Source organism: Ixodes scapularis, unplaced genomic scaffold (assembly GCF_016920785.2).
Source record: "Ixodes scapularis isolate PalLabHiFi unplaced genomic scaffold, ASM1692078v2 ptg001819l_1___fragment_2___debris__unscaffolded, whole genome shotgun sequence".
In the NCBI taxonomy this organism is placed as follows: Eukaryota; Metazoa; Arthropoda; class Arachnida; order Ixodida; family Ixodidae; genus Ixodes; species Ixodes scapularis.
This window is the reverse complement of record NW_024610195.1, coordinates 52883-79323: the sequence shown is the minus strand read 5'-3', so window position 1 is coordinate 79323 and position 26441 is coordinate 52883.

Genomic DNA, 26441 nt, shown 5'->3' with positions numbered 1-26441 from the left:
GCTCCGTGTTTTCGGATAAATCCGAAAAACTCCGAAAAACACCCGCCGGTAAAATTTTGGTCAATTCGGATTTATCCGATAAACTCCGAATATTTTTGTGTCAACGCCACTCCCCCCCCCCCCCCCCCCCCCCCCCCGGCAAAAACAAAAGTAAAATATTTTTCTTTCTTTTTTTTTACAGTTTGATGAGCTCAGAGCTAATGGTCCTGGGAAAACTCCACCATAATTATCTTTCAAATCTCGGACCGTTGTCAAAAGGGGTCTTACCGCTTGTGTCTTCAAGGTTGATTCAGGGCAAAAGGTCGTTCGTTGTACATTCGGGTCAAGACAAAAGCCACTTTTTTGGTTTCCAGTTTCGGCAATGCGGTTTGTGATTTAGAGAAAGGTAAGGGTATGTTTTAGTAGCAGTGAAAGCTATGGACCTTAATGATTGTATAAAATTGGGAAGAGGGACAGTTCAAACTCTCTGTTACCTCCTTAACCACTCCACTTTGCGCGGCAGCGGCTAGATTGATGGAATAGGATGGAATGACTACGAGCTTCCTAGCGATTATCTCTGGGAGTTTATTGATTTTAAGGTATAGGCGTAGAGTGCCTTCATGCACACGCGCGCTCTAGGCACCCTATATAGGCGTTTATCGAAGCGCCACTTGTGTGTGACTTTTGTCGTGGATAAATTAGTATTGCCAATGGCAATGGCACCAACGCCAAATTCAACTGAAGATATTTCAATCGATACAAGCGTGTTTTATTTTTTATCTGGCATACGTTTACATTCGGTTATTATTTAGTTATTTATTTTTAATAGGAAACCCAGCGAAATCAAACTCCGAATTTCGGAGAATGGGGAATAAAAAAAATATGAACTCCGATAAACTCCGAATCTTCGGCAAAAAATAAACTCCGAAAAACACCCTCCGAATTTGACGAAAAATAAACTCCGGAAACACGGAGCCCTAGTTGTAAGTCATCGCTGTGTTTGTCCATCTGTGTGCACTTTCCTTTTGTCCTTGTTTGTAACGCGCTGTTACTGCTGATATGAACCCGAGATGCGTTGAGCGACGCGGCGCGAAGACACCATGCGGGACCGAGGATTAGGCGGAGGAAGGGGAGCACTAAGGAGACGGCATCCTGACCTTGGAACGTCACGGCTCGTTTATCAATTGAGTGGTATTCGGAAATTTTCAGTGACTTTTCTTATGCTCTATTTTTCCAGTCGCGAGCTGAAATTTCGTGGACTTCTTCGGGGGAAGCCCACTACCGGCCACAAGGTTCTTTTTTATTTTTTACATATATATAAAATTAACGACCCCTATAGGGTAATATCATTACCCTATAGGATGGCACCAACTCGACAATAGAGGCTATTGCTAAATAACCCAAGCATCACCGAGAATGCTGGGAATGTGGGTCTGCGCGCCGCACGTGCCGGCGTCTTTAGCAGTGTACTGTTCTAAAGCGAAAGCCTGAAACAAATGGTACCTTGCTCTCGCCTTTGTCAACGCCTTATTTTGGTTATTCACTTCGAACCTTTTACGCGGATAAGGCGAGCGCGTGTGGCGCGAAGACCTAGAATCCCAGAATTCTCGTTGATGCCCGGGTAATTTAGCAATAGGCCCCAGCCCGTCGCCAAGCCTCCTTCGACATATATTTACTGGACACGACCGGGCCGGCCGAAAGCTGGATCAGCTTGTGTCCAATCTGTGTCTGCGCTCGATCTCACTGTGGTGACGTCAACATTCCAGTGTCTTTGATTGTTCTAGAGTCACGGGCAAGGGTGAGAACGGTGGGGAGGAGATTCAGGTGTCTCGTGCACCTCCAGCGCGAGCGCGCTCACCCATAGCATCCTCTATAGGGAGCATTCACTGGACGCAATATTTGAGGGCGATGTTTAGAGCGCATGCTCGGAACGAGCTCACGTCAGGGCCGTAACCAGGGGGGGGGGGGGGATAGGGGGTTTTGACCCCCCCCCCGAAATTTTTTTCTGGGTACGGCCCTGGTCGGTGCACTGGCAGCCAGCCGATTTTAATCTCCACCTCTGCGCACGCGCAGTGGCGCCGGTCGGCTACCGGGCACCAAACCGGGACCGGTTCTCCGGTTTGCTGTAACTCTCCATTATATGCCACCGATGCACATGATTCATAGGCGAAAATAAGACAATAGACACTTTCAAAATGGCCGCCGTTGTCCCCGAAACCCCCCCCCCCCCGAAATTTTTTTCTGGGTACGACCCTAGCTCACGTTAATAGGCTGCTAAGACCGGCAATCCTGGTGGTGCGGAATGCACATGGCGAAAGAACTGTGGAAGCACTCCGTCAGCACGCGCTCAGCATTCGGGCACACAGCTATGGCCGCCAGTGAATCCTCCCTATACTCACAAAGCCTGGCAGTTCGACGACGGAGCCATAGAGGGCCCGGTCGCAGACTTGGAGCGCGAGGATCTTGTAAGACAGAGCATCAAAGAGCCATTTCTCGCGGAACCTGGACGTCAGCGCACAGCTTTTGTAGCGGCGAGGACCCGAAACACACCTGTTCGCACGGGAGGAGTGTGTATCGGCGTCTCGCCGCAGCGGGGCGCCAGTCACGTGGCTCTCCTCTCACCCGTTGTCTGCGGCTCCACCTTTTCCATTTCGGCGGCCGCTTCTCGTGGATCTTCCAGGTTCTGTCTGTATATAGGAGGCTATGGCTCAGCTAAAGGACTGCGGGAGGCATGGAACGCTGAGGACCGGGGGTTCGAAAGACCACTCTGCCGTTCTCTTTCCGTCAGTGCCTACAGGCGGTGTTGATTGAGTTCAGTCAACCATGAAGTGATACGTCACACTCGCGAAATCTCTATCAATTGAAACGCTTAGCTCGAAACCATAACGGGGCTTCCGGGTAGGTGATATAACCTCTGAAGATTGAATCGTCCGAACTAATGATGGGGCAGTTAGTTATCGGGATCTAATTGAGTCTGAAGATACCGTCGCCGTCCCCAAAGTGTTTGAAGTTGCAAACGATATCGAGTTTGAGTCGCTTCTCAACAATCACATATCCTTCGCAGTAGCGATCTCGCCGGACGTCGTCGGCGCGTGGGGACAGAGGCACTCTTCAAGGCAACTTTCACTCGGCAAATGCTCGGCGATCACAATCGGTAGGAGTGACGCTTCACCGATGCGGGCCCGCGACACGCGAGGGGGTTTGTTGACATTTTGGGAAACAGGTGTAACAACAGGTTACTAATCGTTTTTTTTTTTGTATCTTGGAGCAGAGTTGGTGAAACGTCTCTTACATACCGTGTTGTTTTTATGACCGGGTCATTGGGCCATTGTTTATATACAACCGCATTTGCACGGAGGAGCTGTGAGCACTGCCCGTATGCAGGAAGCCTTCTTCGGAAGAGCACTTGCGCGTGATCCATTTCACCACCCGGACACGCCGTCACACATAAGAGTTGGCGCTGCAGAGTCGGGATGGCAGGAGGCTTGTCTGCCGTCGGGTCCTGGAGAGCGCCTCCGGCTTTTGGCGCACGCACCGTGTGGCAGCGGTCGGAGCGCGGTCCCTCACGGGGGCAGCGTGTCGTAGTCCGGCGGTGGGTCGTCCCCGGGCAGCGCTCCGGACAGCACGGGGTCCGTGTCGCGGAGCTGCGGCGGTGGTGGCCTGCTGGGCGAGCCCCTCCGCGAGCGCAGGAACAGGCTTTCCCTGCGCCGCATCCACAGCCGGATGGCCAGGTGGCACAGGGCGAGCGCCAGCACGCAGCCCAGCAGCATCAGGATGATGTGGGACGCCGACACGCCGGCGTCCTGGCGCAGCGCGGCCGACGCCAGGCAACGGGGCAGATCGCCCGCGCCCCGGGCCACCCAGGGCTTCGGGCAGAGGCAGCGGCCGCCCACGCAGCGGACGCGAGCCTCGACGTCCAACGCGCAGTCTTCGTCGAATACGCAGGGCCCGCCGTAGTAGGCCCGGCAGCCCCGTCTCCGGGACAACATGCCGTGCTTGCAGGCGCAGCGGCCGCCATCGCACACGGTGCCAGGCTCGAGGCAGTCCTGGTCGGAGCGGCAGGCGCATGCGGGGCTCGATGTGCAGGCGAGCAGCAGGAGCAGGGACAGCGGCCGGCCGGCACCGAGCGCCGGGGCCGTCCCCATCAACCTCGCTCGTCCGGGTGCTCCGCGGAGCGGATGGATCCCCGGATGCGGGTGAGCGTGCCGCCGCCGGCCCCGAGATGGCGCCAGTCAGGATGCGCCATCGATCCGCTCGAAATCTAAAGAATAAAACAAAGGATCGCCAGGAGGCGCGAGTTCCCGGTCGTTTTAGTGAACTGTGCCTTATCTACCGCCTCATTATCCAGCCTGATCCAGGGTTCTGGCCTGATCTACCTCGTTGACTGCGTCCGAATGACTAGGAAAAATAAGGAAAAGAAATTGCTCCGCTAAGCACCGGCCACGGCATCGCAGTAAGATGAAGCATTCTTGTTGCCACTGCATCGCAAAAACGCTAATGTCACATTCAAGGGCATACCGCGAGCAGGACAACAATAACTAGCGCACACCAGCTCGGAGCACGTGGAGCGAAAGCTCTCGCTGCAGAACCCAGGGATCGTGGGTTCAATTAAAGCATATCATGGGAAAAGTGGCGCAATTCATTGTTCTGGAAATGCTCGAGACACGTGCCGCGCACCACTTCTGGGAAGAACATGGCGTCTGAAATCTAGCTCAGTGCTGCTCTGAGCCGCCATGATCTTCCCAAGGGCTTGAAGCCCCTTGATAAAGGCCGTTTTTACAAGTACCCGCCAACCATTGTTGTGGAAACGCGCGAGACACGTGCCGCGAGCGCGTGCTCCGCCGCCATTCGCTTCCAAAGGCCGCTCATTTCAGTGCTGCACCGCCATCTGCTTCCAGGGGCCGCTCGAGACATGAGCCTCGTGCGCTCGCGCATTTGACGCTACTTGCAAGACACGTAAACACATCGAGGGGCTTTACAAGGGCTGCACGTTGCACGCCCATCGTGCATCGACGAACATTGCGCTACTTTTGAAACATGAAGGGGCTTTAGGCGTCCCAACTCCTAGCTGCCGAAGGTTCCGTGGACGGGCGAGCTGGAGAGCAACCGGCAGCAAAAGAGGCATCTGCTACCAGAGTGGAGAATAAAAATCAAGAGGTTTCAAATCGTTATGGTATATACCGAGCCTTTCCCGCAAAAATAATTCCTACAATATATATAGTTTGTATATATTCATTGGTGTTTTTATGTGTATTTGTTTTGTATATAACTAAAATAATTATGGAGAAGAAAATATTTATAGCATGCTGAACACCCGAGAAAAGAGGTGTTCTTACGAGCAAATAAGAATATTAAGCTTAATTCTTTTTGCCTTCCATTTAGTTTGCCTGTTACGAATTGTCCTATTGCAAGGAAATCATAACGCTAAAAGAAAAATTAAATAAAACTTTTCGGCAGTTTGATACTTTAGCCCCATGTTCCGGATAAAAAAAAACAGGACGCGGGATGGCCGAAAAAACATGCTTTTCGTGCAAGGCTCGTCAAATTATGAGGCGCTGGAGAAATGCAGCCTTCTGCGTTAAGTCCTTATTTCGAACTCTTTTTGTTCGCCTTCCGCCCATTGAAAAGCATGCGGGAAGGGTCTTAGAACGCACCTGGTGTCGCTGCGCCGCAGCGTTCTTCCGCATCAAAAAGTTCGTCTGCTTTCCTTGCCGTCACCATGGCAACGAACGCCGAATGAATAGAAGCACGCATAGTACCGCCGCGTGAAGCTAGCAACAGCTGACGCCATTTTACGAACGCCGTCTGCTAGCCAAAGCCGAACGCGGCGTGTCAGATCAACCGCCTCCGCCGGTGCGCCGCTAGCAAAGACGACGAAGCTGAGACACGCCGACGGCGATCGAGCAAGCAACAACATTGCGGGACGACTGCAACGGCGGCATTTATTCGGATCAAAGGCCGGCTTCGCCGGTGCGCCGCTAGCAAAGACGACGAAGCTGAGGCAATGGGCGAGCAACAGCACCGCGGGACGACTGCAACTGCGGCATTTATTTTGATCACAGGCGCGAAATAAGCAAGAACAATTTTTATTTGAATCATAACACCCGATATCCAAGTTGGGGACCACATACCTTTGCTGGGTCTTTCCTGTGAACTTTTTACAGAGACACGGGGTGCCGCATTAAAAACACAGCTCCGTTTGCAAAATATGGGGGCCCTGAAAAGGACCGTTTAGACCGCTACCAGAACCTATAACTGACGTAACGCGCACTTGTCGAGCGGTTGGCGCATAAGTCGTCTTTATGCATGCAGGCGGGTGACGGGCTCAGCGCAGCGGATCCCTCGAAGTCACCGAAGCCGTCAGAATCCTCGCCCTGTCTGCGTCGGGGCTCTAGATTTTGGCGGCCGCGGCGACGAACGACTGGAATCTATCAGTGTTTCCGCGCGCCTTGTCTCTCCTCCAAAACATGAACTTTGCGAGGTGACCAGTGAAATGGTGGCTCTCGCGCCGTCCAGATGGAAGAGAGTTTTTGACGTGGGCCCAGGTGCAATCCACCGTATTGGTGTGCGCACCAGTGTTCGCGTCGACAAAGTTAAGCATATGGTTGACGGTGAGGTGCGTGAAGCGAGCGTCATCTGCAAGCTTGCGATAGCCAGCCCGACAATCAGTGATTATTCTTGTTTCGGGGCGGACCCGCTCGGCTATTAGCCCTTGCAGGGTTTTAGCGGCACGGGTCTCCACGGGAACAAGAAAGCAGCACCCGCTGCAACGGGCCACACCGCCGAAAACCCACTGGCCAGGCCTTAAATACCCGCGATGGTACTTGTGCCGACCGAACGTACTCTCGTCTAGTTCTACAGTCACGCCGTCGCCCCACCAATCATGTCTGAATGCTTGAAGACGGCATTTACCACAACCTCCGACAAAGGCTCGCCCAATCAGTTATTGTCTTACTTGCGATATCAGCCTCCCGCTGAATGACGGCGCACGGTAGGTTCTGGCATCCGGAGGATGATTTTCATGAGTTGGAGAAGCGTCAGGTGCGTGCGATCCTTCGAAAAGGGAACCGCTTCGTATCGAGACTTCGCCCCGGCACTGAACTTTGACCGACTCCCTCTTGGGCACCTCACGAATCATCCACACACCGCACCACACTCCCGCACCCCCCCCCCCCCCCCCCCCCCCCCCCCCCCCCCACCCCCGTGTAGCCATCCGCAGATCTAGCGCGGACTTGCAGCTTGTCATCGCAGCTTCGCACTCTGGACACGCACGAAAACCAGGGAGCCAGGAGCAGGCCAACGCACTAAAGCAAATTAATTGCTTGCAAGAGGGTCTTTCATGGCGCCAAGAAGACGGCACAAGTTGAACCGCCATGGCACTGCCGATGCTCGCCTCTGGAAGAATAAAGCCAATAAAGCGCCGAGGGGGAACTGCGCGCTTCTTTGCATTTATTATATTTATTTCATCCGCCATTTTATACCTCGTGACACAATTCTAACAAACTCATTGGTTGATCGGTCGGACCACGACCATCGCGTGACAAAAAAAAAACAAAAACAAAAAAAAACGCCCAACGTATGTTTACGGACGGCATCGTCACAGAGAAGGGAGCAGTCGAACCCAACAACAAAATGAAGTAACAAAGTGAATAAAAATAAAAAAATAAGAAGGGAGCCGTTGGAGTTTCGGACGGCGTCTTCTTTGATGAGAGGAGCTGCTCTGGCCAGAGCAGCCGTGCTGCTCTGGCTGCTCGGAATATTCCTTTTTTATTCTTTTTCTTACTCTACTCGGTGCCCACGACCCTTATTTGAAGCTGATTTGTTAAAATAATAACAAATAACGCGTTGAGAACGGAGGAGGTAGAAGAGTCTTGGCGTCAGAATTTGACGTGGTAGAAAAGAAAAGAAAATAACGAATGCACAATACATACCGTATGCCGAGACCGTTATACTCCGCACTTGGCGAGGCCTTATGACGCAGCCGACGACCGTTAGGCTATTTATTTTGTTTCTTTAGATTTTTTATCGTGACGACTACTCCACTGTGCCTCGGAGTCTCCAGCGGAGATCCGGCAGTTTTTAATTATTATTATTATTGTCGTTTGAAGGGTACTCTTTCTATGCTGCTTCGTTCCTGACGCCATAAAAATATGGGGCGGGATTAGTTTGCACCACGTATAAAAAAAAAAAAAAATGCATAAAGACGACTTATGCGCCAACCGCTCGTCAAGTGCTCGTTACGTCAGTTGTAGGTTCTGGTCGCGGTCTAAACGGTCCTTTTCAGGGCCCCCATATTTTGCAAACGGAGCTGTGTTTTGAATGCGGCACCCCGTGTCTCTGTAAAAAGTTCACAGGAAAGACCCAGCAAAGGTATGTGGTCCCCAACTTGGATATCGGGTGTTATGATTCAAATAAAAATTGTTCTTGCTTATTTCGCGCCTGTGATCAAAATAAATGCCGCAGTTGCAGTCGTCCCGCGGTGCTGTTGCTCGCCCATTCGCCGTCGGCGTGCCTCAGCTTCGTCGTCTTATAGCGGCGCGCCGGCGAAGCCGGCCTTTGATCCGAATAAATGCCGCCGTTGCAGTCGTCCCGCAATGTTGTTGCTTGCTCGATCGCCGTCGGCGTGTCTCAGCTTCGTCGTCTTTGCTAGCGGCGCACCGGCGGAGGCGGTTGATCTGACACACCGCGTTCGGCTTTGGCTAGCAGACGGCATTCGTAAAAATGGCGTCAGCTGTTGCTAGCTTCACGCGGCGGTACCGTGCGTGCTTCTATTCATTCGGCGTTCGTTGCCATGGTGACGGCGAGGAAAGCAGACGAACTTTTTGATGCGGAAGAACGCTGCGGCGCAGCGATACCAGGCGCGTTCTAAGGCCCTTGCCGCATGCTTTTCAATGGGCGGAAGGCGAACAAAAAGAGTTCGAAATAAGGACTTAACGCAGAAGGCTGCATTTCTCCAGCGCCTCATAATTTGACGAGCCTTGCACGAAAAGCATGTTTTTAGACCGGAGTTTGGAGATAGTTTTTTTTACAACAACATGGGTCTAAAGTATCAATGTGCCATTCTTTCTACACTCTAAGCCGGGTCCCACTTAGTAAGAGGGACATTTCTTCGATTTTTTCCCACTTAACCTTAAGGGGGGCGATAGACCTCTTAATATTACATGGAGATGCTCCCTCTTAATTAAGTGAGACACCACCCCTCTTAAAGTAAGCGAGGCGGCGTCTCCCTTAAATTTGAGGTCAGAGTCCCTTAGTAAGAGGGACAGTTTTTAGATATTTTCTTCCTTACATTCGGAGGGACGGTGGCCCGCTTAAAATGCAGGGGTATAGTCCCCCTTAAGTCGGGGTCACGCTGCTTATACTTCATACAAAATACATTCTGCAGACATGTTCCGAAACGAGTCGCCTCGACATCCGCGCTTCGTACGCCACGAGGTAACCAATCAAGAGGTTACTTTGTCACGTGGCATACAAAGCACGGATGTCGCGGTGACTCGCATTGGAACATGTCTGCAGAATGTATTTTGTATGATGTATAAGCAGCGTGACCCCGGCTTTAAGTTACCTCTGTTATTGTATCGTACAATTTCTGCTCCTTCGTGTTTTGAGTGTCAGCTGACATGCTGCACTGCACTTCTCGCACTTTCGCTGATATTGTTTAACCAAAGTTATTCTGTGCTGCGTAGCAGAATTGAAATTTGATCTGTATATCTTGTTTGATAAACGGAATCAATGTGTTAAAGAAAACAGTAACAATCTTTAAGAGTAAACACTGTTTTATTTGCCATGACACAAGAAAATATTTTGATATGTCTTTATCAAAATAATAATTCTATAACGATGTTCTGGTAGCTTTTACGAATAAAAAAGACTTAGAACGACGCCAGAAATCGGCGTTTCTTGGAAACTATCACACAAAAAATTTCGTGCTGCAAAGTGACTCATTTTGCCTATCATAAACAATAACAATACAATCGTGCTGGGAAAAAAAAAAACCTTTTTTTAGCGGATAACACAAAAAGACAAGCACATTCTAAAAAAAAGCCCGTGCGTCTACTTGCCCGCACAACACTTGGAAAGACAATCACCATAACTCTCGGAGGCAGCTCAGCGAATGTAGATGCCGAAACATATGATTATACCAAAAAAATGAGTTGCGACATTAAGCACAACAAGCGTGATGTTTTGCATTAGTTAATGTCACAACTCGGACTGACTTTTTTGGTCTAATCTTATGTTTCGGCATCGTGATTCGCTGAGCTGCTTCCGTGAGTTACGGTGATTGACTTTCCAAGTGCTGGCTCGGGAAAGTAGATTCCTGTGCTTTTTTTTAGAGCGTAGTTACCTACTTCATAGCATTAAAAACGAATTATTCGGCGTCTCTTGCCATCAGCAGAAGCTCAGAATTTCTGTTGTTTTTGAACGGCCATGAGCGATTTTATGAGCTTCTCCGACATAAACTGAATCGAAACACTTTATTTTCAACGAGCAGACCCTAGAGGAGTCCAAGGGTTTGTCCACATGCCACAAGGTAGGAGAGTCCCGTTATGTAATACACCCATAAGCACATGACTAGTGCCCCCTCAATAGTCGTGCTAGCGGTGAGTTTCACTGACCAGTTCCCAGAAACGATCCCTTTCTCCGAACCGAAGAAAGTCTTGGGTCTTGGAACTTTTTCGTCAGGGGTATAACCGTCCTGCAAGCAGCAATTGTTAAAAAAAAAAAAAAAATTGCGTCAGTGTCAAACTTAGATTTCTATTTTTGCATTCGCTTTTTCACATACCATAGATGATGAAAGAACTTCTGGCCAATCGAGACCGGAGGATGGTCTTAATGTTCAAGAATGTTGTTGGGTTGTCTCCGCAGAAGGCTCCTTTTACCTCCTCAAGGTTTCCCAGCATGGTGACGATCGTGTTATGGAACCGAAGTTGTGCATCCACCTTTTGCTGAATGAAAGACCATATTGTTTTCCTTTAGATACAGAGAGTGGGAATTGGAATAAAGGTAATGAAGCGCTTTCACCTGTTATCAAGCAGGCGCTAGGAAACAAATGCGAAAATAAAGTGCAAACAGTTCAAAGATTCGGAACCCAATCTGTATACGATGAAATAGCGAGTGACATTAGCTTATGACGTAACTTCTGCTACTATTAATTTTTGGTACGAGAATAGACTGCAGTTTTAATAATTTACGAGAATCAATCGTTTCTGTATTACTAAGACAAAACGAAAACGCATTTAGTAGTAGATGAACTTTAGAAGCCCCATGTGCTTTGGAAAGCATGGATTGCATTTGCGGCTCGAAGCTGCAGAAGTGATCTAGTGCATGCTTTAGAAAGCAACATAATCAAATAAAAAAATACATTTCTGTAAACATTTCGCCGCAAGCCATTCATTCTTTTTTTTCAGAAGCAGTGCATATGCCAACAGAACGTAAATAGAGCCTACCTACGTACCAGAATACAAAAAGTTAATAATTACCGAGTTTATTGTGAACCGTGTGCGGGTGGCCCGCAGTAGGCTCACCACTCAGGGTGGTGCGTTCCACCGTGCAGAAGGTCCCGGTAGAGCTCTTTACACGAGGAATCCGAGCGGAACCCCCACCTGATTCCCTTCATGTCAACGTTCGTTGCCATTGCCTCACTCTGAAAACAAGATTGTTAATAACGGTCAGTCATTTAACGCCCCTAGTCAACCTAGCCCTAAAGCGCATAAGAAAGAAAAAAAAGAAAAGAAAAAAAAGCAAACTTCTGTTTATTAATTTTTCGCGGATGTACGACACAGAAAAATAATGTTCAGCCAGCTACAGAAAACAAAGAGCATAATAAACATCATAAATAAAATCTCCAAAAACAAAAACATGGTCGGCGCAAAAAAAAAAAAAAAAAAGCCGGTAGTTTTGCCGGCGCGGCCGTCAAAATATAACGAACAAAAAAGTACGCCAAGAAAATGTTAAAAAAAAAAAAATGTACTCCCTGACCACCGCTACACCCTTCCCCCCTTTCCGCAGACGCCGACGCAACGCAAGCACGCGAAGAAAAAAAAAAACTTTTTTCTTCTTTTTGTTTTGTGCTCGTCCAATCCCCCTGCCCTTTTCACAGACATACACACACGTTATGGGGTTTTGCTCGCCGCCCACTTGAGAAAAAAATTTTCATAATCACTGCAACGCTAACGATGTCCACAACACAACGTTGCAGTGTAAATTGCTGTAATGAATTCTGAAGGCGAAGAAACGCAAAATCGCCAACATTGTTTCTGTCAATCAACGATCTCGGGCGGTCAACCTCAAGCATTTAGAGTGCACACCGAGAAAGAAATCGGCGAGCCAAGCTTGCGAACACTGACAGCCCCAGCTAGGGTGCCTTTATGTTGGCTTTGCCTTAGGGAGGGTGATGCCATCCTTTGTAGTACTCGATGCCGACAGTGTACGCTCACGGATAAAATACAAGGAAATTGCCGGTAATAAAATGCCGGCGTAGCACTGCCAAAGTTAGCAGCTCGAGCTGGGAGAAGAACGAATGCGCGTTCGAAATGAAAAAGTAGACAAAAGCGTCGGACAGAAAATGGTCTGATATCACCAGCCTAAGACAGACGCGTACACATTGGGACACCCTAACCCGCTAAAAGTGTTCTGTGCGAAAGACAGCCCTGCGGCTCACGGCAGGGCAAACGATTAGCGACGCTTTGTCCTAGCTGAACGAGCAAGATCCAGGAAGCGACCGCGTCCGCGGACTACAGCTGAACACTCTCACTCTACATGCAAAGCTCGTGCATCTCACAGCCAGCGTGAAAATATTGATGGCTCGTTATTCCCACCCGCAGTGCACCCAAAACAAAAGCGCCAATATGACAGGATTACTCACCCGAAGGAAGTCAAACGAGCAGCATGACGCTTGCGACTCTCCGGCAACGACCGTTTCCAGCTCTCCGTGAATTGGCGCGAAGCCTTAGCACAGTCCGAACTCTTTGCCGTGGATTAGTGCGCCTGCCCCCCTCCTCCTGACCGAACTACATTGGTCGAGTTAAGAGGGACCGGTCCCCTCTTAATATGAAGGGACACGCGTGAATCTTTTTGTCTGACTTTCCCGTTCAGAGGGACTAACGAAACGATTTCCTTGGTCTCTCTTAATATGTTGGTGTCCCTCTAGATGTTGCTATTTTATTTTTCAATTTCCCTCTTAAAAAGGGCTGTCCCCCTGAAAGCATTGTTGTCCCCTCTAAAATCAGAGGGACAGCGTTTTTTATGAGAGACCGGTTTTAGAGTGTACCACAGCTGCCGGTATTCCCGCTAGATCGTAAGGTTCCTTCGAGCGATATACAACGTCGAAAGACTTTTTTTTTTTTTTGCTTCAGTTGAGGGTTAGCTGCCGCGGCTTCTAGAAAACTTGAGAGATTTCTGCTCGCCTCTTGTTTCTTACGCCTACCGTAGACCACTGTTTGCCAGTTTATGGGATGTTCGGCGTCGTTGGTTTCTTCTTCGGCTCTTGAATTGCCGGTATCCATGATGTTGTCGGTCCTTAGTTCCGAACCTGCAGACTGATTCGTGCAAATGCTGCTCGTGCTGGGTCGTCTCGATCTCTTCGAGGCTGTGTCTTCTTGGTCGTCAGCTGCCAGTGTGGTGTCCGCTGCACGTCGGAGGTTCTGCTTAACCATCGGCTCACTCTGCAATGCCGGTTTCATGTATACCGGTGTTCGGCGAGAATCACCGATGCTTCTTCGTTAGCGTCAGGAATGTTGTGTACAATTCCTTGGTCAGGGTAGGCTTCAGAAGGTTGAACGAGTACAGTTTGGGTTGGCGCCAAGGCCGCGGGGCTCGGTGAGGCCATGCCGCACCCGTCCTTAGGCTTAGCTTTCAGCTCGCCTGCCGTTCTCAAAAGGGGGTCGAAACACGAAGAAAATCCGTCCTCTTTGTGAGAGTACTCACTTGGCTCGTTCCTTGGGTGGTTAGGAACATCAAGAAATCATTCCCGTGTCGAAATGATACTTTGGCATGTAAAAAGATGAGCGTGCGTTCGTCGTGTGCGCGCGGAGCGCAGCCTAACAACCGTCGACGGCCGCCATTTTTTTCGAGCCAGAACACTAGGTAAATAAGTTATAAAAGCAGAGCTATGTTTCGCGAGCGGAAATAAATCGGTGACATGAAAACTTTATGGCACATGCCATTTTTCGCGTTCATGACATGGGAACGGGGGCTCGTTGCCATGTAAAAGTGTAAAAAAAGTGTAAAAAATATGAGCCGTTTACAATCCCCCTGTAACGCCGAATTAGAGCCCAGCTCTTAAAGGTGCTGTGCAACGATATTCAGTTGGAATGTTTTTCTCTCTACACGAGCTTACTGGCACACCTGGGACTCAAGGATACTCACACGCAACGTCATTGGCCAAGAAACTCCTTTGTTGCGGTGTAATTTCAAGGACAAAAACGATCATTTTCATTCAATCTCTCCTTTGCAAAATTTGATGACGTAACTCGGGGATCGCAGTACACCCAAGTGACGATATTTGAATGCGGTTCATAGATTGGACCCGAGCATTGCGTGGGCACTCGACTTGGGCTCGTGACAATTGCTAGCTCGAGAAGCATTCGGGTTGTGACCCGTGTCCAATCGCTGCAACGACGACAACAGCCGAGCCATAACAATGTCTGGAACTCAGCGCGTGTCCTGCGCTTTGCCAACCCCAGCGCGTGGCTATGATCAACACTGGCGGCATATAATCGGCTCCAGATCACGTGGCCGCTTGTTCTGGCTGCGAGTTGAGGGGGTGAACGCTGCTCGTTTTTCTTAATTTTTTTCTGGGACTTCTATTGCGTGGGGTGAAAAACGAACGCGTGTTTCATAGGTCATTAACTTCAGAGATCCGTTTTAAGCGGTATTTGTGCACAGTACAAAAATTGTTGCACAGCTCCTTTAAGTGACGATGACGATGACGTCACTGGTGGTCCTTGTGACGTCACGTGTGACGTCATTGTGATGACGTCATCATAATCGTCATCGTTACTGATAAGTGACGTCACCAGTGACGTCACGCGTCCCATAATGCATTGCCCGGTTACGCCGACGGCGACGCCGCTCAAGCCGGAAACGGGCGCCTAAGAGCTGCGCTCTAAAAGAAAAGACATTGTTTGTCTACACGTACGGCAAAAATCAAACCGAGCTGGCTTTTCTTTTTTAACATTTTCTTTTCGACACACAAAACAATGTCCCCCCCCCCCCCCCCAAAAAAAAAAAAAAAAAAATTGCAGTTTTTTTTATTGCAAAAGTAAACTATGCGTGCCGAACGCTCATTTTTCACCGAAAGGTATAGCGCCTATACGTCCAAACCTGATGCCAAAGTTTCAGCAGGAACTGATATTTTATTTCAAAATATATAATTGATTGTTTTGAAAAATTTTCATTGGGAAAATGTGGCCTATTTTCGCATCTTTTTTCGGTTTCTAACGCCATATAGAGCACCGTGTATTCAAGAGCGATCCATATCGGCCACCATTTTTTACATTGACGTCTACAGAAACTTAATTTCTAACATTTGAATAAAACACCGGTTCGCGGTGAAACTTTGGCATTTGGTTTCGGACCTCTATAGCGCTACCTTCGGGCAAAGAACGAGCTTTGGGCAATGCATAGCTTCTTTGCATAGCTTAGAGTGTACAGCCCCGCGTCGGACTTGTTTGGTCTTGTAATATTTGTCCGGTTCTGAGATCTTAACTTTGGAGTTTTTTTTCGCCCTGTGTATACAACTTCTCTTGTGCTCGTGGCTTCGCATGTGTTTTGTATTGTTCATAGCTGCTCTAGTAAACTTCCTTTATTTTTTTTAAACTTTTGTATGCGGTTGTTTATGTGATGGTTGTGTTTGCTTTGGGCTCTGAGCCCTTTCCATTGGTGCTAAAGTTATTTTCCCGCTAAGACGTTTGAAGTGTGTGGTCCTTTTACCTTTGCCAATCTGACATCTATGTTGGTTAAATTTCAACCAGTGTTCCTTTCTACATCAAATAAGGAGTCGGGCGGGACATCAATTCAATTCAGTTCCATTTTTATTTGAAATCAAGTCATACAATATAAAGACTTTTGTGTTGCTTAGTATGACGTGACTAGTATACTGTCTTGCTTTTTGGACCTCATTATCCAAGACGTAACTTTCAAGCGTGCATCCGCCACTCCCGCTGTTTATTAAGGAGTTTTAGCAGGTCGTTTTCACACGAACGGTTCGCCCTCGAACGCATCCGCGACGCCACTGCGCATGCGCGCGCGAGTCGTTCGGGGAGTCGGGAGGCTCTTCTCGTTCGTTTCTCCCATTCCGGCCGCTGGAGTCGTCACCGTTAATCAGCCAGCATCGTTCACGACTCGGGTAAAAAAAAAAAGATGGCGGTCGGTTCGGCGACCGCCTTCGCCGACCCAGCCGACCGTTAGGCTTAGGACAGCGGGAGGCGATTTGCCGTCCTGTTAGTCTGCTTCATTTGAGAGGCTGAACCAAATGATTTCGAGGACTGCTCACAATGGTAAGCGATCGTGAATTCTGTAAACTGCGCATGCAAGTAAATTTTTGCGATCTGCGGGCAGACTAGCTGCCGTGGCGACAGCGAGCAGACGAAATGATTTGGTTCGACGGCACACAACGTGAACAATCGTTCAAGTTCAAGATGACAGAGACACACCATATACCTTTACGGTCGTTCAGACACTTTTTACTCTATCTAGCTTCGCAATTCTTGAAATTCCGATCCGCAAATGTTACGTCGGCCGTCTTGTTTACATTAGTCGTACGCCGGAAACACGAGCCGCCACCACGGTGTGCGCCACCGTCGGCACGGATTTACAAGTTGCAAAATGTTTCACACGTTTACTAGAAGACGGCGCCACCGTTAAGCACGATCATCATCATCGTTCACACGGTCGCGCCACTTTCACGATTCGCTAAATATGTCAAATTTGACGTACGGTTTCACGAAACGGACCAGCTGTACCTTTCGTGATTTCGGAACCGTGTGCTTGAAAAACGACTCGCTAAAACTCCCTGTTGTGTAGTGAAGGAGAAATGCTTTGCACATGGCGTACCTTTTTTTTTTTGCCATGTTTGTCACGGTCGCAACTGCACTGTTCACTCTCAGTGCACTTATGGAAAAAAACCTCAAAATATTTTCCAGAGGCATTGTAAGAATATTATCTCATGAAACGTAATGATACAAAGTAATTCCTGGCTCATTAATATCTGCAGCCACCACTAAAAAGGGTCAAAATGAATAATTTGTTGTAATGCCACACGAAAGAATCTGTGTGGCATATAATATGTGCAGTTTTCTCAATGTAGAATGCACAGTCCAATTTGATGTTTGGCCAAGGTAGTCTGCCAAACATTCCCCGTCAGATGGCACATAAATGGCATTGTTTCCTTCCACTTTTCTGTATTCGTTTTCCAGTTATGAATGTTTTAATTCAATTAATGTGGCATACAGCAGCAGGAAAAATTTTGTGTGTGTGTATAAGTGCATAAGATAAGGGGGACTGTCTTGAAGCGCTGAATATTTTAATGTCCCCTAATAAACTACTTAGTGATCAGGTTTTTCTTCATACCGGCTTTTCATATAGTATAATTGAATTGTAGGTACACTTTCAAAAAAAAGGTTGTCGCCTTACACCCTTCTGTTTCATATAATGCTCCCAAACTTCAATTCGACGTACAGCGGACTGTAGTCGAACAGGCGGCACTAAATTTTTCGAGGGGCTTGGTCACGGTGTGATAGAACTTTTTTAAATAGCTAAAGTACGTATCAAAGGCCACAGAAAGAAAACGCTGAGGTTTTGCAGCAGGGCCGAGTAAATCCAGATTATATTTTTTTAGTCAGTAACACGTACTGTACATTTGCTAATTTAATAGGTTGGACCACACGGCTATCAAGCCTGTCTTGAAAGTTGGTACCGTCTGTTCGACTATAGGGCTCTGTACGTCGAAATGAAGTTTTGGGGTGCATTATATTGGACAAAGGGTGTAAGAATACACCCTTTTAGGGAGTGGGTTCTCCGAAAAACTGGGTATCCGACTTCGGGCGCGTCTTGTGGCGGTTGCTATTTTCAACTCTCTGGGAACATTTCTTGCCCCGCATTATGGCATCCTACTATAATACTATAATTATATAAGACTATAAACCTAACATCCGCCATATAATACTATAATACTATAATTATATATACCTAACATCCGCCGTATAATACTATAATACTATAAATATACAATACTTCAAATATACAATACTACAATACTATTGTATATAAATATACAACCCTACCGAAAAATCCGGTATAACTTTTCACTATCCGGAATATGGAACCGGAAATTTGTTACTGGAAACCCGAAATCCAGATTGCAGACAAAGGAATAATTTCTGAAAACCTAAATTCCAGATAGAGTCCAGATAGAATCCAGATAGATTTCCGGTTCCATAATCCGGATAGCAAAAAGTTATACCGGATTTTTTGGTAGGGAATACTATAAATATACAATACTATCCACCAGTGCGGCGATGCCGAGAGGAGCGGCACTGAACGCGCCACCGATAGAAGTTGGAGGTGAGTACTAAGAATAGTTTATCAGTTTTACAGCCATTAAAGGGCCCATGAAACGAATTTTGGGCTAGTATAAATCACATTAGATTGGAATTTTACTAATAGCACACCGTTCAGTGGGCCACAAGAAAAAAGGTAGAAAGTCAAAAGCCTGACATTCAGTGCGAAATCTGAAAACGCAACGGACTATTTCGTACCTCCTCCCCTTCGTAAGCTCTCTGCCTTTTCACTGTGATACATCCGCGGTTCCCAAAGCGCGTCACCGGGTCCAAACACACGTCACACTATACCGGACCCTCCTTAATCCCTTCACTCCTAAGCTGAAATTGTGGTGGAAGCTACGCGCTTGCCCGACCAATCAGCCGCCTCCCTTTCGTCGCCTTACCTCACTCTCTGCGCGTGGGTATGCGCGAGAGGGCGTGATCACGTGGTAAAAGTGTGGCTGGCCCAACGAGCACGTAGCTTCCACAGCACTGTCAGCTTCGGGGTAAACGGGTCGGGGAAAGCAACTTGTGTTCTAGGGGGACAATGGCTCTGTCCGGGTACAGAAAGGAGAGTCCGAGAAGAGGAGACTCCTCTTTTTCCGTCTTCTTGAACTGTTTGGTAGAATGCGTGATTTATGAGTTGAGGAGGAAAGCTAAACAGGAAAAAGTTGAAAAAGCGTTTCATGACCCCTTAAATTTACCTTTAGTTTTTTTTTTTCCTTTAAGATTATGTTTACAGAGAATATATTTGGCGTTTCGTGTCGTCTACAACAATGAAATATAATATGAACGAGGACGCGCGAAATAAGAGCATAGCAGGGAACGATCGAAGGCAACTCCCTCCGGCTTGCAGACGTTTATAAAAGTTTCAATTGAGGATTGCGTGTCGACGAGCGTTTCCTTTGTCTAGAACTGAAAACAGCCAAGTCGAGATGGGTTCCATTGCCGAAGCGAGTCGATCAATGATTCAACGATTCGAAATCGATGCAAGAGCGTATTTCAGCAATAAAAATTTAAATATTATTTCCAGCTACTTTAAGCGCCCAGTCGCGTTGTGACGGTCAGCGTTTACGTTCACGGCTCTCTCCTATCGCGCACGAGAACACAATTAGGAAAAAACTGATAGAACTAACTTTTCGACAATTTCCAGCCGCACCCGGCGGCGGAAATAAAAATGAGCCTTCAAGTAAGCGCCGTAGGCAATAAAACTTTCAGCCTTTCCACTCCGGTGAAGAAGGAAGACCAGCGGAGCTGTACAATGGAAAGTAATGGCCGGCCGCAAGTCGGCAAGCCAGAGTGGAAAGGCTGCCGCCATCTATGAGCGACGGCGGCAACCAGATACGTGGCTTGCCGCCGTCAATCATAGATGGCGGTAGATGTTCAGAGTTTGGTGTCTTCATTTCTTTGCGGGGGACACGATCCTGGGAAAACTAGCCCTTAACAGCACCGCTATAAAATCGAGTCAGTGTCTCCACTGCAAGATATCAGCATTAAGATCAATTAAGTTACGCAAAGTTACAAGCTGAAACAGCGATTCTCACGATAAAACTTGAACCTAATACCTTGCGAGCGTAGCCCATGTTCATCGACGGTACCGCGGTAAGTTTTCGGTACGCGCTCTATTCATGAAACGTTCCGAGCACACACTCGAGAGGATGGCGTCGGGAAAAAAGTATTTTCTATTTACGGACGCAACTACTACTATTGATGTCGCGAACCACCCTATGTTCGACTTCGAAAGGTTTCGATATTTTCGGACCGAACTGAGGTTAGAAATCGAAAGATTTCGATATTTTCAACCGTTCGGAGGTGCGAATTTGAAAAGTTCGCAACTTTCGAACACAATGGAGTTTCGACTTCGAAAAGTTTGAAGCTTTCACGGTTTCTAAAAGCTCGGGTTCGATTATTTCGAATATTTTTTTACTTAAGAATCGAGAAATTCGAAGATTTCGACCTTTCCTAACTTTAATTTCGAGAAATTCGAAAATTTTGGATCTCTTGGGATTGGAAGTAAAAAAATTCGAAGATTTTGAATTTCTTTGAATCTGCATTGCATTTCTGAGTGTGCAAAGTTCGAAATTCGAAAAGCGTCGAACTTCTTAGTTTTACAAGTTCGAAAATTTGATTTCCGTCGAATTTTCGATACAGAAGGTCGAAAGTTCGAAATATTTCGAACCTTTCAACCCCTTCATTTCATCATCGAACCTTCAGTTCGAAAGAAGTTCGCGGCATCCCAACCCACTGCCGCCGGAGGTGTTGTTTATTCGGAAAACGATGGAGTTTGAAGATATTGCAGTCGCGGGTGTCTTGTCGGATCTCGTGCGCGATACAGATGTCCTCCGCGATAATATTCTTCGCTTTGGATTGTTATTTGGGCAGGCTATTACCGAAGAATAATGTCCCGATGACCAGGGGATTGTCGTCATTAATTCCGCTCTAATTCCATCGGGAAGTAAAATGAAATAGAGAAAACTCATTAATTGTGCTCTAATTCCATCTGGAAGTAAAATGAAATAGAGGAAACCGGGAAGAAAACTATCGATCTTTGAGAAACACACGCGTTCCAGGCGTTTATCCGTGTTTTTTTCTCGTTGCCAGTGTTGCCAACCTCCGCAATCGTTTCATCCCCGAAATTCATCCGAAAATTCCCTAGATTGCTTTAGATTTTCAGAAAATATGTTAGTTTGCGGCAATATTTAGATCATCGTTATGGTGAAGTTTAGGTATAGATCCCTGTATTGGGTGGCCATTTAAAGGTTAAATTTGCTTCGTTAATACATTTTTACATAATTCAACTTTGTTACTTTGACTTTGTGTGGCCCGATAAAATCGCTGTTGTTAACACTGGAGATAATCTCTGGCCCCGACAATCTACAAAGAAGCCTTTTTATCGCTGCACTCGGCCTGCACGAGGAGGAAAAAGGGAAGAAACGTGTCTCTAAAGCCCTCTGAAACCCATTAAAAGAACAATCCCTAGATTTGAACAAATTTCCATTTGCCACTAGACGATAACGGATATCCCTAGATCTAGGGGAAAATCCCCAAGGTTGGCAGCCCTGCTTGTTCCTAACTACTCAGTAAGGAGGAAAGCGCCGGCGGCTTTTTCCCCCTTTTCTCTCTTACCCTCGTTCAGTAAAATGTGTGTATATTTCATACTCCGTTTCACGAGAATTTGGCCAACTGTGGAGGCTGCGGCCCCCGCGAGCCAATAAGAGCGTTGGAAGAAACCACGTGACAGCACTCCATGGTTTGAGGCCATGGAGTGCTGTGGGTGGCGGAGAAAAGCTCACCGCAAAACTGGTGGATGCGGAGAAAAGCTCACCGCACTTTTGACCAACAAGGAGAAAAGCTCACGGCACTTTTGACCAAAGATCTTTTTGATTACGCCACAAAAGCGAATGTAGTCACCAACGGCTTCAAGAAGCACGGTAAGCCGCTTATGCTGCCGAAGCCTCGCTTTGAAAAGACGAAATTTTGGGTGAGCTTTTCCTCCGGGTTGGTCGAAATTGCGGCGAGCTTTTCTCCGAATCCGCCGGTTTTTTTCGGTGAGCTTTTCTCCGGGATTCGAGTGCTATCACGTAGGGCTGCGCCCTGACGACCTGCAAAAAAGGCGTCCTTGTGTCAGAAGGTCCGCGGACACCGCCACGTTTTTTGTTTTGTTTTTTTACGAGAAAAAGTATCCTTCAAGCCTTTTGCGGGGAGACTTTCTCCCCCTCCCGCGCGTTTGCCGTTTGGTGTGGATTTGAGTGCGCTCGCGCGGGGAAGACCCGATATCGTCGCAGTTCATAACGGTGGGCATCTTCGGCAACCACGCGCGTCGCGTGGGGGCCGGATCGGCCTCTGCGATGTGCGATTGTGCGGGTGGCATTTTCAGCTCCTCGGAAGTAGGGAGGGTGCCTGGAAATCTCTCTGCAACAGTGTGGAGACATTTTTTTTTTTTTTGTATAAAATGCCAATGAGCAAAGAAACCAAAAACAAAAGGCTCGAGGTTAGGGTGACCACCTGCCTTCAGGCGAAATGCGGGACACACTGACCTGAGGGGAGAGAGAGAGAGAGAGAGAGGGGAGGAGAGGAGGGCGGTATTTTCATGACTCAAGAAAAGGTATTAAAAAAATTCACCATCACACACACCCCGATCTCCTGTGCAGTCCGAAAGCATATTATACACCTGAAAATTGTGCGGCGGAAATTAAGCTAAAATAATTTTCACTCGCAGTGATATATTGTTTGTATAATTGTTATGGTAAAAGTTTTTGTTATGAGTGCCTAACTTGAAAACATGTAAATCGACTGCAGCAGACCCCGATGCATGAACGGGAAATAAGACACAGTAATTATTTTTTGACCTATTGTTTCCTGTCGATACTTACACTAACATGCTCTTACACAAAATTAGAACCTTAAGTTGCTGTTTTTACGTCCCCTTGTGAGTTGCAGGTTTTTTTTCCTTATGTGGTAGTCTTCACAAAAAAAAAGCTTTCCATGACAACCCTTTCGTATTACACAGTATGATTTGCAAATAACTACAATAGTTTATTTTTCAACTTTTGGCGAGCAATTGTTGCTTTTAATATTTTGCTATCAAGGGTCGAGGCACAAACGCACATGCCCTTCCTACTCCTGCAAGAACGACGGTCGCTGCACGCAGTGCTTGTATAGAAAATGGCATCCCACTGAGATTCACACGTTCATCAGCGACCTCCGCGCTACCCCGTGGCCCGCTCTTCAGAATGAAGAGAGGGCCACGGGGTATTTGCGTAGTCGAATGCTACAACAATGTGAAATGCGGGAATTAAACTTGAGAAAGAAAATGAGAAGGGACGGACAAACACCAACACAAACTTGTGTATGTCCGTCCCTTCTCGTTTTCTTCCTTAAGTTTAATTACCCATACCAACCTGCTCGTTCTGTCCTGAAATGCGGGACATTTTAAAGATTTTGGAATTTCTTGCGGGACGCGGGACACGAGCCTTCAATGCGGGACAGTCCCGCGAGTCGCGGGACGGGTGGATACTCGAGGTACACCTAAGCACTTCTTATGAGTTGTGAATGTGAAAGCACGCACGCCGCTCTTCGCTCCCTTCTTTAATATGCGGCGTACAACGCGCTGACCTTGCTCTCTTAAAAAATGCCTGCGCGTCTACTTACCCACAAAACACTGCAAGAGCCAATCTTTGCGATCAACTAAATCAGGTCAGCAAATGATGAGGCGGAACATCCCTTTAGACCTCAAAGTGAAGTCTGCGCTGTGGCATTACGCAATGCGAGCCTGACGCTTTGTATTGCCTAATGCCACAGCACAGACTTCATTTGTAGGCCTAAACACATGTTCCGCCTCATCATTCGCTGGCCTGATTTGGTTGATCGCAAAGATTGGCTCTTTGAGTGTCTTGCGGGTAAGTAGACGAGTAGGCATTTTGAATTAAGTTTACACACTAAACGTTGTAGCGACCATAATCCTGTTAAAAGGGTGTAAGAAGGGTGGAAGTTAGGAAAAGCACCCTTTTACACCCTTTTACATGAATTCTGAAAATCGTGGGTGTAAAAAGGATGTGCTGACGTCTTAAACCCCTTACACGCCCGTTTTACGCCAAGGGTGTAGCGATAATGTGTGAAATCGTGTAAAAAGGGTGAATGGGCAAATCTTACGCCCTTCATTCACACGGCGTGAAAGGGGCGTAATGTTGATGCTGTCCAATACACCCATGATTTTTATCAACGTTCATCTTTATTGCTTTGGTGAAACTGTTGCTGACGTACGGCGGTACAAACATCGAGTTTAATCAATCGTCACACAAAATCGCGTATGATCAGGAAGTGCTAGAGAAGAGTTTTTGCGACTCCGATCGAACTCTCCGTTCGACAGGAGCCGAAAATTACGTGTCGCGCGTGAATCAGTTTCATCAGGTAAACTTCATTAAAAAAAAATCTTCTCAGCTCGCAAAAGATGAACGAAGACATGTAAATATACAGCCCAGGCAGCATTACACCGTATTGCGCCGATACTGGATCTAATCGGAAATATTGTGTCCACACCAGGCACGTAGCCAGGGTTTTGTTTGGGGGGGGGGGGGGGGGGGGAGGGGAGGGGGAGGGGGAGGGGGAGGGGGATGGCATGACAAAATGCTGTATGAGGGGGAGGGGGGAGAGGAGGTCCCAGCAAAATGGAAGATTTCGGGGGGGGGGGGGGCGGGCCCCATGGGCCTCCCCCCTGGCTACGTGCCTGGCCCACACCATTTTGGTCCAGCCAATAACTGCGAAAAATGCGATGGTTCGCGCCGACGCCATCCTGACATCTCATACGCGACGCCGTTTTTGGTTGAGTGTCCTGGGTGAATCGGCTATGCCGGCGAGATATTTCTATTTCTTGACCGCCTAAAAGGCCGCACGTTATAAAAAGAAAAACAAAACAAGATTAAGCAAAACGGAATCTGCTTACTTTTAGCCCGAGAAAGACCTCCTGCGCTGAAACCTTGAACAAACTGTGGCGCCCTGATTTCGGGTAGTACGAACTCACCTGACTGGGCACTCTAAAAAAAAAAAAAAAAAAAAAAAAAAAGGTGTTACTTTACATCCTTCTGTCCCATATAATGCACCCCAAAACTTCAGTTCGACGTACAGCGCACTATAGTTGAACAGACGGCCCCCAACTTTACGAGGGGCTTGATAACGGTGCGATATAACTTCTTAAAGAGCTAAAATACGTATCCAAGACCAGAGAAAGAAAACACTGAGGTTTTTTTCAGTAGGGCCAAGAAAACCTCGATTATTTTTTGCCGTCAGTAACACGTACATCAACTATTTTAAAAAGTTGTACCACACGGCTATCAAACCTCTCGTGAAAGTTAGTACCGCCAGATCGACGTCAGTGAGCTGTACGTCGAACTGAAGTTTTGGGGTGTATTACATGGGACAAAGGGTGTAAGAATACACCCTTCTTTCAGAGTGTACTTATAGCACCTTCACTGAGATTTTATCTTTCTGTGTATGTAGTTCTAAAAAAACAATGCCGCAAGGCAATTGAAACCGCCGGATTTATGGCACCCCCCGTTAGGGTATACGCGATTTTTATCTCTGCGTTTTTACACCAACATATCTACCGCCCCGACGCTTTTCTTTATTTCGGTTATTCTTTGTAACGCTTGAAACCGCGCCTCCTTGTAACATGCGCTCAGCGTTCTTAGCTTTGAGCCGTGCTTCGACGGCGTTCGAATTTGTTTTGTGCACTTATTTTTGTGATTTCGCGGTCCGCCCCAGAGAAGGCCCGCTACCACATGAAGCAAGTCCTGACGTGCCCCATCTTGCGACCCTCCCAGGGCAGGGCAGGAGGCCGATACAAAGCAGCAGAGGAAAATTAGCTGCTTTGTCCAACCTTCTTTGACATCGTCAAGTGATATATAAGCCCACCCACTTTCTTTTGTGTCTTCGTGTGGCAGCGACTGCGAAGGCCGCTTCTAGCGAATCATGGGGGTGGAGCGAAACACGTGACCGCTCTCTGTAGGACAAAAAAGCTTGGACGAAAATTTGTCACGGCACTCGCTCTGACGCGCTGATGGGCTCACTACAACTCACCATAGCCTGGTAAACGACCTTCGCCGTTTGCCAGGTTATGGTGAGTTGTAGGGACCGCGTAGGTCCGGTTTCCAAAAAGCGCCCGTCAGTTTATAAAGCAATTAAATGCAAAGATGCAAGCGAGCTGGACAAGAATGACGAAAATAATCCCTGGAGAAGGGGAACAAGGGGGACAAAGGACAAACACAAATCTTTAAACACGGCTATAGGTGACTGGTGCGCGACCGAAAAAATACGCCTGGTCCAAGTATCGAACCCGGGACCTGTCCATTTCCAGTGAAGCGTTCTACCAACTGAGCTAACCGGGGGTTAGACGTCAGTAGAGCGAACAGGTTTTATCGGCTG